This window comes from Zea mays, chromosome 7, assembly GCF_902167145.1.
Source record: "Zea mays cultivar B73 chromosome 7, Zm-B73-REFERENCE-NAM-5.0, whole genome shotgun sequence".
Lineage (NCBI taxonomy): Eukaryota > Viridiplantae > Streptophyta > Magnoliopsida > Poales > Poaceae > Zea > Zea mays.
Genome location: NC_050102.1, coordinates 138,121,630 through 138,135,761, shown reverse-complemented (window position 1 = coordinate 138,135,761; position 14,132 = coordinate 138,121,630).

The window sequence follows — 14,132 nt, the reverse complement described above, 5'->3', positions numbered from 1 at the left end:
ACGAGCGGAAACGGCGGTCAAATCGTCTGCAGGCTCACGTCCCCTCCTGGAGCAGTTGGGGAGCCCTCTCCCACGTCGTGAAGACGACGCGTCCGTGTTCCATTCCTCGAATGGCTCGCGCACGCGGCCGCCCCGCGAACCGCCCGTCCCGTCGCATTAACTCCGCGACAAGGCAAGCAACACCTTTGGCAGGCGAAGCAGGCGTCATTTCACCTCCGCCATGATGACCGCGTCAAAAAAAGGTGCGCCACACCGTTTAAATTCATATCCTTTTCCTCTTCCCCTTTCTCTCTCTTGCTACAGGAACCGGGAAAGGGGATATTTTGAATGGGATCCTTCTCCGCGAAGGAAGCGGGCCCCGAGCCCTCCTACTGATCAGGGGTTCGAAGGCTGGCCCCTCGGAAGGGTTTGACAGCCGCCCAGAGCACGCGGGCTTCAAGCTCATTACTGATCAGGGGTTCGAAGGCTGGCCCCTCGGAAGGGTTCGACAGCCGCCTCAGAGCACTCGGGCTCCGCGCCCACTACTGATCAGGGGTTCGAAGGCTGGCCCCTCGGAAGGGTTCGACAGCCGCCCCAGAGCACGCAGAGCGAGGGATGACTCTGGGTACGTCCGTTACATGGCCGAGGCTCGGGCTACGCTCCCGAGGTACCCTAGGACATTTCCGAGCCCAGCAGGAGCAATTTTGTAACGGGATCCCACCAGAGGGAGGCATCGAGCCCTCGGACCCTATCGAACGGGTCCGGGTCCAGCAAATCACCTGCAGGTACTTTTGGAGCGCGCCTCTGGGCCACTAGCCGACCCTTATCGAACGGGGCACGGGCGTCCACTCGGATCACCCGTTAGCAACTCACTGGAGACACCATGTTCGGCGCCCTCCGAGGGCAACATGGCGCTTCCCCCCTTCCTCCTTGCGGAAAGGCGACGAAGGGGCGTATGATAAAAGTCGAGACAGTCCTTGATCGTCCTCTCGCTCCGTGCAGAGGCTCGGGGGCTGCTCTCGCAAACCCGGCTACAGCCAAACCGTTGACAGCGTCAACATACCAGCCTGAAAACTTGGAACCTGACCATGCACCCGGGCTACAATCAGGTCGCATGAGGGAACAACCAGGCCGGCCAAGGCATCACGAAAGGCATTAAGACCTCAGAGGAGTCAAACCACTCCTCTAAGGCCTCGGGGGCTACACCCGGCGGGTGCGCTCGCGCGCACCCACCGGAACAAAGTGTAACCGAGAAAGGCCGATCCCCTCGCAAAAAAGTGCGGCAAAGCCTCCAAGCGAGTACCGACACTCCCTTCGAGGCTCGGGGGCTACTGTCAGGTACCGTAATTAGGGGTACCTCCAACACTCCTAAACACGGCTGGTAACCACCACCAGCACAAGTTGCAGAGACTGATGGGCACGATTCAGGTCAAGGCTTCGTCTACTCAAGGGACGCGATCTCGCCTCGTCCGAGCCCAGCCTCGGGCGGGAACAGTAGTCCCAGACGAATTCTCGCCTCGCCCGCGGGCCTCCTCAAGCAACGGGCGCACCCTCGACTCGCCCGAACCCCAGCTCGGGCAAGCTTCGTTGTGAAGCAACCTTGGCCAAATCGCCTCACCAACCGTCTGTATCGCAGGCGCATTCAATGCGAGGATCGCCTGACACCTTATCCTGACACACGTGTCTCAGTCGGCAAGGTCGAAGTGACCGCAGTCACTTCGCCCTTCCACTGACCGACCTGACAGGAAAACAACGTCGCTCGCTCCGCTCCGACTGTTGTGCCACCCGCCAGGGTGAGGCTGACAACGACCAAGTTTAGCCTCAGGCGCAACAGGAAGCTCCGCCTCGCCCGACCCCAGGGCTCGGCCTCAGCCTCGACCTCGGAGGGTGGTATCCGCCTCGCCCGACCCCAGGGCTCAGCCCCCACCTCGGCCTCGGAAGGTGGTCTCCGCCTCGCCCGACCCCAGGGCTCAGCCTCAACCTCGACCTCGGGAGGAATCGCGTCCTCGCCCGACCCCAGCCTCGGCCTCAAGAGGAGCCTCCGCCTCGCCCGACCTTGGGCTTGGACCGACCGCGCCACGGGGGATGCATCATTACCCTACCCCTAGCTAGCTCAGGCTACGGGGGAACAAGACCGGTGTCCCATCCAGGCTCGCCCCGGTAACAAGTAATGATGGCTCCCCGCGTGCGTCCATGACGACGGTGGTTCTCAGCCCCCTACGGAAGCAAGGAGACGTCAACAAGATCCCAGCAGCCCTGACAGCTGTGCTTCTACAGGGCTCAAGCGCTCCTCCGATGGCCACGATACCGCGTACACAGAGCTCTAGCACCTCTCCGACAGCCACGTTGGCATGTACATAGGGCTCAGGCACCTCTCTGCCGGACACGTTAGCGCATAGCTACACCCCCATTGTACACCTGGACCCTCTCCTTGCATCTATAAAAGGAAGGTCCAGGGCCCTCATGCGAGAGGGTCGCGCAGGAGAACGGGCTGACGAGCAGGCTCACTCTCTCTCCCTCGCGAACGCTTGTGACCTCTACTACGAGCGCATCCCCCGGCGCAGGATAACACGAGCCGCGTTTTCCCCCTTGTGTTCCATCTCAAGCCAACCCATCTGGGCTGGGACACGCAGCGACAATTTTACTCGTCGGTCCAGGGACCCCCCGGGATCGAAACGCCGACAGTTGCATCGGATTGTTGAAGTTTTTCTAAAATAAACTTATTGAAATCCTATTTGTGTTCTATACTTGCAAAAAAAAACTTAATGTATCAGGTGTAACAACAATTGTCAGTAAAATGTTGCAGAAGATTAAATACAAAGATATCATTAAAAAAATTATTTCGAAGAACACTAGAAGATTAATGTTTACCAAATGAATATTATGTAATACACTCTCTGTTCCAATTTATAAGTCGTTTGACTTTTTATCCCAAGTTTGACCAACTCCTCTTATTCAAAAAAATCATGATTATTGTTAATTTTTACTGTGATATCGTCTACTATATAATATACTTTAAGTATGGCTTTGATTTTTAGTTTTTTCGCAAAAAAATTGAATAAAACGAGCCATTCAAACTTAGCCAAAAAAGTCAAACAAATTATAAATTGGGACAAAGGGAGTAAATAATATTTAGTTATCATTATATTATTTATATATGTATACATACTATTTTTTTGCTACGTATTGCACCAGGCCTCCCAAAATGTCGCGACGCCCCTGGAGCAGCGAGATCAGCCGGCTGAACCGGCTTTGACCAGTGAAGTTCACAAACCATGTTGGGCTGGCTCAGCTGGTATTTTTAAGGGAACTCTCTAGCCAAAAACATGTAAGGAACATGTTAGGCACATCATAGTCCAAACCTCAACTTTTTACAAAGATTTTGAAGGGGAGAGACTTTGAGCTCGTTGCAAGTCATTACCTTCTATGGATATCTCTTGATTGTACTATGGTTCCTACAACTCAAGATATATCAAATTTTAAATCTATCCATGTGAGGAACCTCCTACAACATGCAAAAGATAAAAGGATACACATGATTCTTGTTAACCACAAGCTCTTTTGTTCATTTTGCAGTATCATTTGTGCTTTCTTTCATCTTGCACAAATTGAGCACATAATAGGAGCAAACTTGTTAGAGTCTTTATTTGTTTTGTCATTTGATCATCAAAACTCTCTTAGAGGTTGATTGCACTTGCAAGAGGACCTTATAATGAAAACCTAGGCTCTACTAACAAATACAAATGAATGTGTCTAGGCCCCCACTCATATCAACGTAGGTCCGCCCATGTTTCATAGAAGCGGTGACTAGTTGATTACTGTAGTGTCTTTTGAAAGTGTTTTATAAACTCTACTATATTGACTTCTTCGTAGAGTAGTTTTAAAAAACGAAATTTATAAATTTATATTATATATTTTTAGATGAACTAAAAACATCAAGGAGAAAAATCCGTCGTAGTTGTTGCTCACCGGTCGCCGCTCGTCTCTATCATTCGTTTGACTCCGCGACCGTGGACAACACGACGAGGATTGTTGTGGGCTACCAGGTGTGCATATAATTGCCTCACATGTTGGGCTTGGGCCTTGGGCCACGACATATGCCTACGACAACTGGTATCATATAGGCGTGAAGCCACCTTCATTCCTCGAATTCCCTCGTGAGTTGTGTCGCCAACAGCATAGGAATGGGGTAGGTGTCTCAGTGTCTGCCTTGTAGACGGTAGGTGATGCTGCTGTTAGAGCAAGTTTAGTGATATAGCCTATAGTAGATTTTACGGTATTGACATATCACATATAGTCAACTGAAAGCCTTCTTATATAATAAGTCTCTCGTGATACAAGTTGTACATTCAACACTTGGTCCACCTCTTTCTCTCGCAAAGAGTATTGAGCAGCCCAATTTAAGCTGACTACTAGTGAGCAACTCACTTTCCTTCTCTCCAATTCTCCCTCTTCCATGTCACCACAAATCCGATGTGGCATCTCCTGCAGTCCGCCTACATTATCTTATTGTACTTGCTCTTATAGGGTTCCGTCTCTCATACTATCCGCAATGGTTCCCCTCTAATTTGGTCCTCTATATCCCACTTTTATGCCACGTCACCCAGATTCCACTCCCATTTTTCCCTCTCGCAGTGGTTTTAACTAAATTCCCTCCCTATACACCAATACAACCATAAAATATCAATTTTCATACCTATTCACCATATGTTACCAATTTTTCTTCAACTAACAAATACTAGCGTACACAAAAATCGAGAAGAGGGGGCTGTTTCGCGTGCCCCTTGATCAGGGGGTGTCAACAATGAGAGCATGGGTTCCCCTACAGTCAGCTAAGGCGTACCAAACGGCGAACCAGAAGCAGCTCCAGTTGTTCGCACACGCCGTGTCCGTCGCGCCAACGTCCGTCAGCAAGGACCAGAGTGGGTGCAGTGAGTCGGCGTATTGGTGTTGGGTCTGAGTCTGCATGCTCCCTTGCGCAAGTGGCGCTTGTCTGTCTTAAGTAGTTGAAAGTCGCCTAGAGGGGGGGTGAATAGGGCGAAACTGAAATTCTCAAAAATAATCACAACTACAAGCCGTGTTAGCGTTAGAAATATAATAGAGTCCACGAGAGAGGGTGCAAAACAAATTGCAAGCGAATAATGAAGTGAGACACGCAGATTTGTTTTACCGAGGTTCGGTTCTCTCAAACCTACTCCCCGTTGAGGAGGCCACAAAGGCCGGGTCTCTTTCAACCCTTACCCTCTCTCAAACGGTCCCTCGGACCGAGTGAGCTTTCTCTTCTCAATCACTTGGAACACAAAGTTCCCACAAGGACCACCACAAGTTTGGTGTCTCTTGCCTCAATTACAAGTGAGTTTGATCGCAATGAAAGAATCAAGGAAGAAGAAAGCAATCCAAGCGCAAGAGCTAGAAAGAACACAAGCAAATCTCTCTCTCTAATCACTAGGGCGTTGTGTGGAATTTGGAGAGGATTTGATCTCTTTGGTGTGTCTAGAATTGAATACTAGAGCTCTTGTAAGTAGTTGGGAAGTGGAAAACTTGGATGCCTTGAATGTGGGGGTGGCTGGGGTCTTTATAGCCCCAACCACCAAACTTGACCGTTGGTGGAGGCTGTCTGTCGTATGGTGCACCGGACAGTCCGGTGCACACCGGACATGTCCGGTGTACCAGCCACGTCACCAATGCCGTTGGATTCCGACCGTTGGAGCTTCTGACTTCTGGGCCCGCCTGAATGTCCGGTGCACACCGGACATGTACTGTTCAATGTCCGGTGCGCCAGTATGGGCGTGCCTGACTTCTGCGCGCTTCTGGCGCGCATTGAATGCGCCTGCAGTGACCATTGGCGCGAAGTAGCCGTTGCTCTGCTGGTTCACCGGACATGTCCGGTGTACACCGGACATGTCCGGTGAATTATAGCGGAGCAGCCGCTGCGTTTTTCCGAGGCTGGCGAGTTCCGGAGGCCGCTCTTCCTTGGAGCACCGGACACTGTCCGGTGTACACCGGACAGTCCGGTGAATTATAGCGGAGTGCCTCTGGAAATTCCCGAAGGTGGCAAGTTGGAGTTGGAGTCCTCTGGTGCACCGGACACTGTCCGGTGTACACCGGACACTGTCCGGTGTACACCGGACAGTCCGGTGTCCCAGACCAGAGGTGCCTTCGGTTGTCCCTTTGCTCCTTTGTTGAATCCAATATTTGATCTTTTTATTGGCTAAGTGTGAACCTTTTACACCTGTATAACTTATACACTCGAGCAAACTAGTTAGTCCAATTATTTGTGTTGGGCAATTCAACCACCAAAATTATTTAGGAACTAGGTGTTAGCCTAATTCCCTTTCAATCTCCCCCTTTTTGGTGATTGATGCCAACACAAACCAAAGCAAATATAGAAGTGCATAATTGAACTAGTTTGCATAATGTAAGTGCAAAGGTTGCTTGGAATTGAGCCAATATTAATACTTACAAGATATGCATGGATCGTTTCTTTCATTCTTAATATTTTGGACCACGCTTGCACCACACACGTTTTGTTTTTGCAAACTATTTTGTAAATTCTTTTCAAAGTTCGTTTACAAATAGTCAAAGGTAAATGAATAAGATTTTGCAAAGCATTTTCAAGATTTGAAATTTTCTCCCTTTGTTCCAAATGCTTTTCCTTTGACTAAAACAAAACTCCCCCTAAATGGGATCCTCCTCTTAGTGTTCAAGAGGGTTTTGATATATCATTTTGAAATACTACTTTCTCCCCCTTTTGAACACAATAGGATACCAAATGAAAATACTCTTTGAAAAACTGAGTTTTTGAAATTGGTGTTGGTGCGGTCCTTTTGCTTTGGGCTCATACTTTCTCCCCCTTTGGCATGAATCGCCAAAAACGGAATCATTAGAGCCCTTTTTAACTACTTTCTCCCCTTTGGTCATAAATAAATGAGTGAAGATTATACCAAAGATGGAGTCCTTGTGCTCATGCTTTCTCCCCCAAGAATGGAGAGTGACTTGGAGCGACGGCGAAGGATGAGTTACGGAGTGGAAGCCTTTGTCTTCGCCGAAGACTCCAATTCCCTTTCAATACACCTATGACTTGGTTTGAAATAGACTTGAAAACACATTAGTCAGAGCATATGAAAGAGATATGATCAAAGGTATATAAATGAGCTATGTGTGCAAATTAGCAAAAGAAGTTCCTAGAATCAAGAATATTTAGCTCATGCCTAAGTTTGTTAAAGGATTGTTCATCAAGTGGATTGGTAAAGATATCGGCTAATTGATCTTTAGTGTTAATGTAAGAAATCTCGATATCTCCCTTTTGTTGGTGATCCCTTAAAAAGTGATACCGAATGGCTATGTGTTTAGTGCGGCTATGCTCGACGGGATTATCCGCCATTTTGATTGCACTCTCATTATCACATAGCAAAGGGACTTTGGTTAATTTGTAACCGTAGTCTCGCAGGGTTTTCCTCATCCAAAGCAATTGCGCGCAACAATGGCCTGCGGCAATGTACTCGGCTTCGGCGGTGGAAAGAGCGACCGAATTTTGCTTCTTTGAAGCCCAAGACACCAAGGATCTTCCCAAGAACTGGCAAGTCCCCGATGTGCTCTTCCTATTAATCCTACACCCCGCCCAATCGGCATCCGAATAACCAATCAAATCAAATGTGGATCCCCTAGGATACCAAAGCCCAAACTTAGGAGTATAAGCCAAATATCTCAAGATTCGTTTTACGGCCGTAAGGTGAGCTTCCTTAGGGTCGGCTTGGAATCTTGCACACATGCATACGGAAAGCATAATATCCGGTCGTGATGCACATAAATAGAGTAAAGAACCTATCATCGACCGGTATACCTTTTGATCCACGGACTTACCTCCCGTGTGGAGGTCGAGATGCCCATTAGTTCCCATGGGTGTCTTGATGGGCTTGGCATCCTTCATCCCAAACTTGTTTAGAATGTCTTGAGTATATTTCGTTTGGCTAATGAAGGTGCCCTCTTGGAGCTGCTTCACTTGAAATCCCAAGAAGTACTTTAACTCCCCCATCATAGACATCTCGAATTTTTGTGTCATGATCCTACTAAATTCTTCACATGTAGACTTGTTAGTAGACCCAAATATAATATCATCAACATAAATTTGGCATACAAACAAGTCATTATCAAGAGTTTTAGTGAATAGAGTAGGATCGGCCTTTCCGACTTTGAATTCATTAGTGATAAGGAAATCTCTAAGGCATTCATACCATGCTCTTGGGGCTTGCTTGAGCCCATAAAGCGCCTTAGAGAGTTTATAGACATGGTTAGGGTACTCACTATCTTCAAAGCCGGGAGGTTGCTCAACATAGACCTCTTCCTTGATTGGTCCATTGAGAAAGGCACTTTTCACGTCCATTTGATAAAGCTTAAAGCCATGGTAAGTAGCATAGGCCAATAATATTCGAATTGACTCAAGCCTAGCTACGGGTGCATAGGTTTCACCAAAATCCAAACCTTCGAATTGGGAGTATCCTTTGGCCACAAGTCGAGCTTTGTTCCTTGTCACCACACCATGCTCATCTTGCTTGTTGCGGAAGACCCATTTGGTTCCTACAACATTTTGATTAGGATGTGGAACCAAATGCCATACCTCATTCCTAGTGAAATTGTTGAGCTCCTCTTGCATCGCCACCACCCAATCCGAATCTTGAAGTGCTTCCTCTATCCTGTGTGGCTCAATAGAGGAAACAAAAGAGTAATGTTCACAAAAATGTGCAACACGAGATCTAGTAGTTACCCCCTTATGAATGTCGCCGAGGATGGTGTCAACAGGGTGATCTCGTTGGATTGCTTGGTGGACTCTTGGGTGTGGCGGTTTTTGTTCTTCATCCTCCTTGTCTTGATCATTTGCATCTCCCCCTTGATCATTGTCGTCATCTTGAGGTGGCTCATTTGCTTGATCTTCTATTTCATCAACTTGAGCTTCATCCTCATTTTGAGTCGGTGGAGATGCTTGCATGGAGGAGGATGGTTGATCTTGTGCATTTGGAGGCTCTTCGGATTCCTTAGGACACACATCCCCAATGGACATGTTCCTTAGCGCGATGCATGGAGCCTCTTCATTACCTATCTCATCAAGATCAACTTGCTCTACTTGAGAGCCGTTAGTCTCATCAAACACAACGTCACAAGAAACTTCAACTTGTCTGGAGGACTTGTTAAAGACTCTATATGCCTTTGTGTTTGAATCATATCCTAGTAAAAAGCCTTCTACAGTCTTAGGAGCAAATTTAGATTTTCTACCTCTTTTAACAAGAATAAAGCATTTGCTACCAAAGACTCTAAAGTATGAAATATTGGGCTTTTTACCGGTTAGGAGTTCGTATGATGTCTTCTTGAGGATTCGGTGTAGATACAACCGGTTGATGGCGTAGCAAGCGGTGTTGACCGCCTCCGCCCAAAATCGATCCGAAGTCTTGTACTCATCAAGCATGGTTCTTGCCATGTCCAATAGAGTTCTATTCTTCCTCTCCACTACACCATTTTGTTGTGGCGTGTAGGGAGAAGAGAACTCATGCTTGATGCCCTCCTCCTCAAGGAAGCCTTCGATTTATGAGTTCTTGAACTCCGTCCCATTGTCGCTTCTAATTTTCTTGATCCTCAAGCCGAACTCGTTTTGAGCCCGTCTCAAGAATCCTTTTAAGGTCTCTTGGGTATGAGATTTTTCCTGCAAAAAGAACACCCAAGTGAAGCGAGAATAATCATCCACAATTACTAGACAATACTTACTCCCGCCGATGCTTATGTAAGCAATCGGGCCGAATAGATCCATGTGGAGTAGCTCAAGCGGCCTGTCGGTCGTCATGATGTTCTTGTGTGGATGATGAGCTCCAACTTGCTTTCCTGCTTGGCATGCGCTACAAACCCTGTCTTTCTCAAAATGAACATTGGTTAGTCCTAAAATGTGCTCTCCTTTTAGAAGCTTATGAAGATTTTTCATCCCAACATGGGCTAGTCGGCGGTGCCAGAGCCAACCCATGTTAGTCTTAGCAATTAAGCATGTGTCGAGTTCAGCTCTATCAAAATCTACCAAGTATAGCTGACCCTCTAACACACCCTTAAATGCTATTGAATCATCACTTCTTCTAAAGACAGTGACACCTATATCAGTGAAGAGACAGTTGTAGCCCATTTTGCACAGTTGAGAAACAGAAAGCAAATTGTAATCTAATGAATCTACAAGAAAAACATTGGAAATAGAATGGTCAGGAGATATAGCTATTTTACCAAGACCTTTGACCAAACCTTGATTTCCATCCCCGAATGTGATAGCTCGTTGGGGATCTTGGTTTTTCTCGTAGGAGGAGAACATTTTCTTCTCCCCTGTCATGTGGTTTGTGCACCCGCTGTCGATGATCCAACTTGAGCCCCCGGATGCATAAACCTGCAAAACTTTTTTAGTTCTTGACTTTAGGTACCCAAACGGTTTTGGGTCCTTTGGAATTAGAAACAAGAACTTTGGGTACCCAAACACAAGTCTTGGAACTCTTGTATTTGCCCCCAACAAACTTGGCAACTACCTTGCCGGATTTGTTAGTAAGCACATAAGATGCATCAAAAGTTTTAAATGAAATGCTATGATCATTTGATGCAATAGGAGTTTTCTTTTTAGGCAACTTGGCACGGGTTGGTTGCCTAGAGCTAGATGTCTCACCCTTATACATAAAAGCATGGTTAGGGCCAGAGTGAGACTTCCTAGAATGAATTTTCTTAATTTTGCTCTCAGGATAGCCGGCAGGGTACAAAATGTAACCCTCGTTATCCTGAGGCATGGGAGCCTTGCCCTTAACAAAATTAGACAAGTTTTTAGGAGGGGCATCAAGTTTGACACTGTCTCTCCTTTGGAAGCCAATGCCATCCTTGATGCCAGGGCGTCTCCCATTATAGAGCATACTACTAGCAAATTTAAACTTTTCATTTTCTAAGTTATGCTCGGCAATTTTAGCATCTAATAATGCTATATGATCATTTTGTTGTTTAATTAAAGCCATGTGATCATGAATAGCATTGATATCAACATCTCTACATCTATTACAAATAGACACATGCTCATTAGTAGATGTAGAGGGTTTGCAAGAATTAAGTTCAACAATCTTAGCATGCAAAATATCATTGTTATCTCTAAGATTGGAAATTGTAACATTGCAAACATCTAATTCTTTAGCCTTAGCAATTAATTTCTCATTCTCATTTCTAAGGCTAGCAATAGAGACATTCAATTCATCAATTCTAGCAAGTAAATCGACATTATCATTTCTACGATTGGAAGTTGAATCAATACAAACATGAGAATCAACCTTAGCAATTAATTTAGCATTTTCATTTCTAAGGTTGTTAATGGTCTCATGGCAAGTGCTTAGCTCACTAGACAATTTTTCACATTTTTCTACCTCTAGAGCATAAGCATTCTTAACCTTAACATGTTTCTTATTTTCTTTAATTAGAAAATCCTCTTGGGAATCCAAAAGGTCATCTTTTTCATGAATGGCACTAATCAATTCACTCAACTTTTCTTTTTGTTCCATGTTAAGGTTGGCAAAAAGGGTACGCAAATTATTTTCCTCATCACTAGCATTATCATCACTAGAGGACTCATATTTAGTGGAGGATTTAGATTTAACCTTCTTCCTTTTGCCGTCCTTTGCCATGAGGCACTTGTGGCCGACGTTGGGGAAGAGGAGTCCCTTGGTGACGGCGATGTTGGCGGCGTCCTCGTCGTCGGAGGAGGAGTCGGTGGAGCTCTCGTCGGAGTTCCACTCGCGGCACACGTGAGCATCGCCGCCCCTCTTCTTGTGGTACCTCTTCTTTTCTCTCCTCTTGCCCTTCTTGTCGTTATCCCTGTCACTGTCACTTGATAATGGACATTTTGCAATAAAGTGACCGGGCTTACCACACTTGTAGCAAACCTTCTTGGAACGGGATTTGTAGTCCTTCCCCTTCCGTTGCTTGAGGATTTGGCGAAAGCTTTTGATGATTAAAGCCATCTCCTCATTATCGAGCTTGGAGGCGTCAATTGGTTGTCTACTCGGTGTAGACTCCTCCTTCTTCTCCTCTGTCGCCTTAAATGCCACCGGTTGTGCTTCGGACGTGGAGGGTTCGTCAAGCTCGTTGATCTTCTTTGATCCTTTAATCATACATTCAAAGCTCACAAAATTCCCGATTACTTCCTCGGGAGTCATTAGTGTATATCTTGGGTTACCACGAATTAATTGAACTTGAGTGGGGTTAAGGAAAATAAGTGATCTCAAAATAACCTTAACCACCTCGTGGTCATCCCATTTCTTGCTCCCGAGGTTGCGCACTTGGTTCACCAAGGTTTTGAGCCGGTTGTACATATCTTGTGGCTCCTCCCCTTGGCGAAGACGGAAGCGACCGAGCTCCCCCTCGATCGTTTCCCGCTTGGTGATCTTGGTGAGTTCATCACCCTCGTGCGCGGTCTTGAGTAGGTCCCAAATCTCCTTTGCATTCTTCAACCCTTGCACCTTGTTGTACTCCTCCTTGCTTAGAGAGGCGAGGAGTATGGTTGTAGCTTGAGAGTTGAAGTGCTCGATTTGGGCCACTTCGTCCGTATCGTAGTCTTCATCCCCTACGGATGGTACCTGTGCTCCAAACTCAACAACATTCCATATACTTTTGTGCAGTGAGGTTAGATGAAATTTCATTAAATCACTCCACCTAGCATAATCTTCGCCATCAAAAGTTGGCGGTTTGCCTAATGGAACGGAAAGTAATGGAGTATGTCTAGATGCACGAGGATAGTGTAAGGGGATCTTACTAAACTTCTTGCGCTCTTGGTGCTTAGAAGTTACGGACGGCGCATCGGAGTCGGAGGTCGATGTTGATGAAGTGTCGGTCTCGTAGTAGACCACCTTCCTCATCCTCTTGTGCTTGTCGCCTTTCCGATGCGACTTATGGGAAGAAGATTTTTCCTTCTTCTCTTTGTGGTGTGAGGAAGAAGATCTTTTCTCCTTCCGTTTGGAGGAGTCCTTCTTCTTCTCCTTCCTCTTGGTGCGGGACTCTTCCGATGAAGTACTCCCTTGGCTCGTAGTGTGCTTGTCGCCGGTCTCCATCTCCCTCTTGGTGTGATCTCCCGACATCACTTCGAGCGGTTAGGCTCTAATGAAGCACCAGGCTCTGATACCAATTGAAAGTCGCCTAGAGGGGGGGGTGAATAGGGCGAAACTGAAATTCTCAAAAATAATCACAACTACAAGCCGTGTTAGCGTTAGAAATATAATAGAGTCCACGAGAGAGGGTGCAAAACAAATTGCAAGCGAATAATGAAGTGAGACACGCGGATTTGTTTTACTGAGGTTCGGTTCTCTCAAACCTACTCCCCGTTGAGGAGGCCACAAAGGCCGGGTCTCTTTCAACCCTTACCCTCTCTCAAACGGTCCCTCGGACCGAGTGAGCTTTCTCTTCTCAATCACTTGGAACACAAAGTTCCCACAAGGACCACCACAAGTTTGGTGTCTCTTGCCTCAATTACAAGTGAGTTTGATCGCAATGAAAGAATTAAGGAAGAAGAAAGCAATCCAAGCGCAAGAGCTAGAAAGAACACAAGCAAATCTCTCTCTCTAATCACTAGGGCGTTGTGTGGAATTTGGAGAGGATTTGATCTCTTTGGTGTGTCTAGAATTGAATGCTAGAGCTCTTGTAAGTAGTTGGGAAGTGGAAAACTTGGATGCCTTGAATGTGGGGGTGGCTGGGGTATTTATAGCCCCAACCACCAAACTTGACCGTTGGTGGAGGCTGTCTGTCGTATGGTACACCGGACAGTCCGGTGCACACCGGACATGTCCGGTGTACCAGCCACGTCACCAATGCCGTTGGATTCCGACCGTTGGAGCTTCTGACTTCTGGGCCCGCCTGAATGTCCGGTGCACACCAGACATGTACTGTTCAATGTCCGGTGCGCCAGTATGGGCGTGCCTGACTTCTGCTCGCTTCTGGCGCGCATTGAATGCGCCTGCAGTGACCGTTGGCGCGAAGTAGCCGTTGCTCTGCTGGTTCACCGGACAGTCCGGTGTACACCGGACATGTCCGGTGAATTATAGCGGAGCAGCCGCTGCGTTTTTCCGAGGCTGGCGAGTTCCGGAGGCCGCTCTTCCTTGGAGCACCGGACA